The following is a 6405-nucleotide window of genomic DNA, read 5'->3' on the forward strand; positions in this document are numbered from 1 at the left end:
AATGTGATACAGTCAGTAATAAATGTGAAGCAGTCAGTAATAAATGTGATACAGTCAGAAATAAATGTGGTGCAGTCAGTAATAAATGTGATGCAGTCAGTAATAAATGTGATGCAGTCAGTAATAAATGTAGAGCAGTCAGTAATAAATGTGGAGCAGTCAGTAATAAATGTGATGCAGTCAGTAATAAATGTGGAGCAGTCAGTAATAAATGTGATGCAGTCAGTAATAAATGTGATACAGTCAGTAATAAATGTGATGTAGTCAGTAATAAATGTGATACAGTCAGTAATAAATGTGATGCAGTCAGTAATAAATGTGGAGGAGTCAGTAATAAATGTGATGTAGTCAGTAATAAATGTGATACAGTCAGTAATAAATGTGATGTAGTCAGTAATAAATGTGATGCAGTCAGTAATAAATGTGATGCAGTCAGTAATAAATGTGGAGCAGTCAGTAATAAATGTGATGTAGTCAGTAATAAATGTGATGCAGTCAGTAATAAATGTAAAGCAGTCAGTAATAAATGTGATGCAGTCAGTAATAAATGTGATGCAGTCAGTAATAAATGTGATGTAGTCAGTAATAAATGTGATGCAGTCAGTAATAAATGTGGTGCAGTCAGTAATAAATGTGGTGCAGTCAGTAATAAATGTGGAGCAGTCAGTAATAAATGTGGAGCAGTCAGTAATAAATGTGGTGCAGTCAGTAATAAATGTGGAGCAGTCAGTAATAAATGTGATACAGTCAGTAATAAATATGAAGCAGTCAGTAATAAATGTGATGTAGTCAGTAATAAATGTGATGCAGTCAGTAATAAATGTGGTGCAGTCAGTAATAAATGTGGAGCAGTCAGTAATAAATGTGATGCAGTCAGTAATAAATGTGATACAGTCCGTAATAAATGTGGAGCAGTCAGTAATAAATGTGGAGCAGTCAGTAATAAATGTGATACAGTCAGTAATAAATGTAGAGCAGTCAGTAATAAATGTGATGCAGTCAGTAATAAATGTGAAGCAGTCAGTAATAAATGTGGAGCAGTCAGTAATAAATGTGGAGCAGTCAGTAATAAATGTGATGCAGTCAGTAATAAATGTGATGTAGTCAGTAATAAATGTGGAGCAGTCAGGAATAAATGTGATGCAGTCAGTAATAAATGTGAAGCAGTCAGTAATAAATGTGGAGCAGTCAGTAATAAATGTGAAGCAGTCAGTAATAAATGTGGAGCAGTCAGTAATAAATGTGGTGCAGTCAGTAATAAATGTGAAGCAGTCAGTAATAAATGTGGAGCAGCCAGTAATAAATGTGGAGCAGTCAGTAATAAATGTGGAGCAGTCAGTAATAAATGTGATGCAGTCAGTAATAAATGTGGAGCAGCCAGTAATAAATGTGGAGCAGTCAGTAATAAATGTGGAGCAGTCAGTAATAAATGTGGAGCAGTCAGTAATAAATGTGATGCAGTCAGTAATAAATGTGATGCAGTCAGCAATAAATGTGGAGCAGTCAGTAATAAATGTGGAGCAGTCAGTAATAAATGTGATGCAGTCAGTAATAAATGTGATACAGTCAGTAATAAATGTGATGCAGTCAGTAATAAATGTGGAGCAGTCAGTAATAAATGTGATGCAGTCAGTAATAAATGTGATACAGTCAGTAATAAATGTGATGTAGTCAGTAATAAATGTGATACAGTCAGTAATAAATGTGATGCAGTCAGTAATAAATGTGGAGCAGTCAGTAATAAATGTGATGTAGTCAGTAATAAATGTGATACAGTCAGTAATAAATGTGATGTAGTCAGTAATAAATGTGATGCAGTCAGTAATAAATGTGATGCAGTCAGTAATAAATGTGGAGCAGTCAGTAATAAATGTGATGCAGTCAGTAATAAATGTGGAGCAGTCAGTAATAAATGTGATACAGTCAGTAATAAATGTAGAGCAGTCAGTAATAAATGTGATGCAGTCAGTAATAAATGTGAAGCAGTCAGTAATAAATGTGGAGCAGCCAGTAATAAATGTGGAGCAGTCAGTATTAAATGTGGAGCAGTCAGTAATAAATGTGGAGCAGTCAGTAATAAATGTGATACAGTCAGTAATAAATGTGATGCAGTCAGCAATAAATGTGGAGCAGTCAGTAATAAATCTGATGCAGTCAGTAATAAATGTGGAGCAGCCAGTAATAAATGTGGAGCAGTCAGTAATAAATGTGATACAGTCAGTAATAAATGTGGAGCAGTCAGTAATAAATGTGATGCAGTCAGTAATAAATGTGATACAGTCAGTAATAAATGTGGTGCAGTCAGTAATAAATGTGATGCAGTCAGTAATAAATGTTGAGCAGTCAGTAATAAATGTGATGTAGTCAGTAATAAATGTGGAGCAGTCAGTAATAAATGTGATGCAGTCAGTAATAAATGTGGAGCAGCCAGTAATAAATGTGGAGCAGTCAGTATTAAATGTGGAGCAGTCAGTAATAAATGTGGAGCAGTCAGTAATAAATGTGGAGCAGTCAGTAATAAATGTGATACAGTCAGTAATAAATGTGATGCAGTCAGCAATAAATGTGGAGCAGTCAGTAATAAATGTGATGCAGTCAGTAATAAATGTGATGCAGTCAGTAATAAATGTGATACAGTCAGTAATAAATGTGGAGCAGTCAGTAATAAATGTGATGCAGTCAGTAATAAATGTGATACAGTCAGTAATAAATGTGGTGCAGTCAGTAATAAATGTGATGCAGTCAGTAATAAATGTTGAGCAGTCAGTAATAAATGTGATGTAGTCAGTAATAAATGTGGAGCAGTCAGTAATAAATGTGATGTAGTCAGTAATAAATATGAAGCAGTCAGTAATAAATGTGATACAGTCAGTAATAAATGTGATACAGTCAGTAATAAATATGAAGCAGTCAGTAATAAATGTGGAGCAGTCAGTAATAAATGTGATGTAGTCAGTAATAAATGTGGAGCAGTCAGTAATAAATGTGATGCAGTCAGTAATAAATGTGATGCAGTCAGTAATAAATGGGAAGCAGTCAGTAATAAATGTGATACAGTCAGAAATAAATGTGGTGCAGTCAGTAATAAATGTGATGCAGTCAGTAATAAATGGGAAGCAGTCAGTAATAAATGTGGAGCAGTCAGTAATAAATGTGATGCAGTCAGTAATAAATGTGATACAGTCAGTAATAAATGTGAAGCAGTCAGTAATAAATGTGATACAGTCAGAAATAAATGTGGTGCAGTCAGTAATAAATGTGATACAGTCAGTAATAAATGTGATGCAGTCAGTAATAAATGTGATGCAGTCAGTAATAAATGTAGAGCAGTCAGTAATAAATGTGGAGCAGTCAGTAATAAATGTGATGCAGTCAGTAATAAATGTGATACAGTCAGTAATAAATGTGAAGCAGTCAGTAATAAATGTGATACAGTCAGAAATAAATGTGGTGCAGTCAGTAATAAATGTGATGCAGTCAGTAATAAATGTGATGCAGTCAGTAATAAATGTAGAGCAGTCAGTAATAAATGTGGAGCAGTCAGTAATAAATGTGATGCAGTCAGTAATAAATGTGGAGCAGTCAGTAATAAATGTGATGCAGTCAGTAATAAATGTGATACAGTCAGTAATAAATGTGATGTAGTCAGTAATAAATGTGATACAGTCAGTAATAAATGTGATGCAGTCAGTAATAAATGTGGAGGAGTCAGTAATAAATGTGATGTAGTCAGTAATAAATGTGATACAGTCAGTAATAAATGTGATGTAGTCAGTAATAAATGTGATGCAGTCAGTAATAAATGTGATGCAGTCAGTAATAAATGTGGAGCAGTCAGTAATAAATGTGATGTAGTCAGTAATAAATGTGATGCAGTCAGTAATAAATGTAAAGCAGTCAGTAATAAATGTGATGCAGTCAGTAATAAATGTGATGCAGTCAGTAATAAATGTGATGTAGTCAGTAATAAATGTGATGCAGTCAGTAATAAATGTGGTGCAGTCAGTAATAAATGTGGTGCAGTCAGTAATAAATGTGGAGCAGTCAGTAATAAATGTGGAGCAGTCAGTAATAAATGTGGTGCAGTCAGTAATAAATGTGGAGCAGTCAGTAATAAATGTGATACAGTCAGTAATAAATATGAAGCAGTCAGTAATAAATGTGATGTAGTCAGTAATAAATGTGATGCAGTCAGTAATAAATGTGGTGCAGTCAGTAATAAATGTGGAGCAGTCAGTAATAAATGTGATGCAGTCAGTAATAAATGTGATACAGTCCGTAATAAATGTGGAGCAGTCAGTAATAAATGTGGAGCAGTCAGTAATAAATGTGATACAGTCAGTAATAAATGTAGAGCAGTCAGTAATAAATGTGATGCAGTCAGTAATAAATGTGAAGCAGTCAGTAATAAATGTGGAGCAGTCAGTAATAAATGTGGAGCAGTCAGTAATAAATGTGATGCAGTCAGTAATAAATGTGATGTAGTCAGTAATAAATGTGGAGCAGTCAGGAATAAATGTGATGCAGTCAGTAATAAATGTGAAGCAGTCAGTAATAAATGTGGAGCAGTCAGTAATAAATGTGAAGCAGTCAGTAATAAATGTGGAGCAGTCAGTAATAAATGTGGTGCAGTCAGTAATAAATGTGAAGCAGTCAGTAATAAATGTGGAGCAGCCAGTAATAAATGTGGAGCAGTCAGTAATAAATGTGGAGCAGTCAGTAATAAATGTGATGCAGTCAGTAATAAATGTGGAGCAGCCAGTAATAAATGTGGAGCAGTCAGTAATAAATGTGGAGCAGTCAGTAATAAATGTGGAGCAGTCAGTAATAAATGTGATGCAGTCAGTAATAAATGTGATGCAGTCAGCAATAAATGTGGAGCAGTCAGTAATAAATGTGGAGCAGTCAGTAATAAATGTGATGCAGTCAGTAATAAATGTGATACAGTCAGTAATAAATGTGATGCAGTCAGTAATAAATGTGGAGCAGTCAGTAATAAATGTGATGCAGTCAGTAATAAATGTGATACAGTCAGTAATAAATGTGATGTAGTCAGTAATAAATGTGATACAGTCAGTAATAAATGTGATGCAGTCAGTAATAAATGTGGAGCAGTCAGTAATAAATGTGATGTAGTCAGTAATAAATGTGATACAGTCAGTAATAAATGTGATGTAGTCAGTAATAAATGTGATGCAGTCAGTAATAAATGTGATGCAGTCAGTAATAAATGTGGAGCAGTCAGTAATAAATGTGATGCAGTCAGTAATAAATGTGGAGCAGTCAGTAATAAATGTGATGCAGTCAGTAATAAATGTGATGCAGTCAGTAATAAATGTGATGTAGTCAGTTATAAATGTGATGCAGTCAGTAATAAATGTGGTGCAGTCAGTAATAAATGTGGAGCAGTCAGTAATAAATGTGATGCAGTCAGTAATAAATGTGGTGCAGTCAGTAATAAATGTGGTGCAGTCAGTAATAAATGTGGAGCAGTCAGTAATAAATGTGATGCAGTCAGCAATAAATGTGGAGCAGTCAGTAATAAATGTGATGCAGTCAGTAATAAATGTGGAGCAGCCAGTATTAAATGTGGAGCAGTCAGTAATAAATGTGATACAGTCAGTAATAAATATGGAGCAGTCAGTAATAAATGTGATGCAGTCAGTAATAAATGTGATACAGTCAGTAATAAATGTGGTGCAGTCAGTAATAAATGTGATGCAGTCAGTAATAAATGTTGAGCAGTCAGTAATAAATGTGATGCAGTCAGTAATAAATGTGATACAGTCAGTAATAAATGTGATGTAGTCAGTAATAAATGTGGAGCAGTCAGTAATAAATGTGATGTAGTCAGTAATAAATGTGGAGCAGTCAGTAATAAATGTGATGTAGTCAGTAATAAATATGAAGCAGTCAGTAATAAATGTGATACAGTCAGTAATAAATGTGATGCAGTCAGTAATAAATGTGATACAGTCAGTAATAAATGTGATGCAGTCAGTAATAAATGTGATACAGTCAGTAATAAATGTGATGCAGTCAGTAATAAATGTGGAGCAGTCAGTAATAAATGTGATGCAGTCAGTAATAAATGTGATACAGTCAGTAATAAATGTGATGTAGTCAGTAATAAATGTGATACAGTCAGTAATAAATGTGATACAGTCAGTAATAAATGTGATGCAGTCAGTAATAAATGTGGAGCAGTCAGTAATAAATGTGATACAGTCAGTAATAAATGTGATGTAGTCAGTAATAAATGTGATACAGTCAGTAATAAATGTGATGTAGTCAGTAATAAATGTGATGCAGTCAGTAATAAATGTGATGCAGTCAGTAATAAATGTGGAGCAGTCAGTAATAAATGTGATGCAGTCAGTAATAAATGTGGAGCAGTCAGTAATA

This window comes from Engystomops pustulosus, chromosome 9 (assembly GCF_040894005.1).
Source record: "Engystomops pustulosus chromosome 9, aEngPut4.maternal, whole genome shotgun sequence".
NCBI lineage: Eukaryota > Metazoa > Chordata > Amphibia > Anura > Leptodactylidae > Engystomops > Engystomops pustulosus.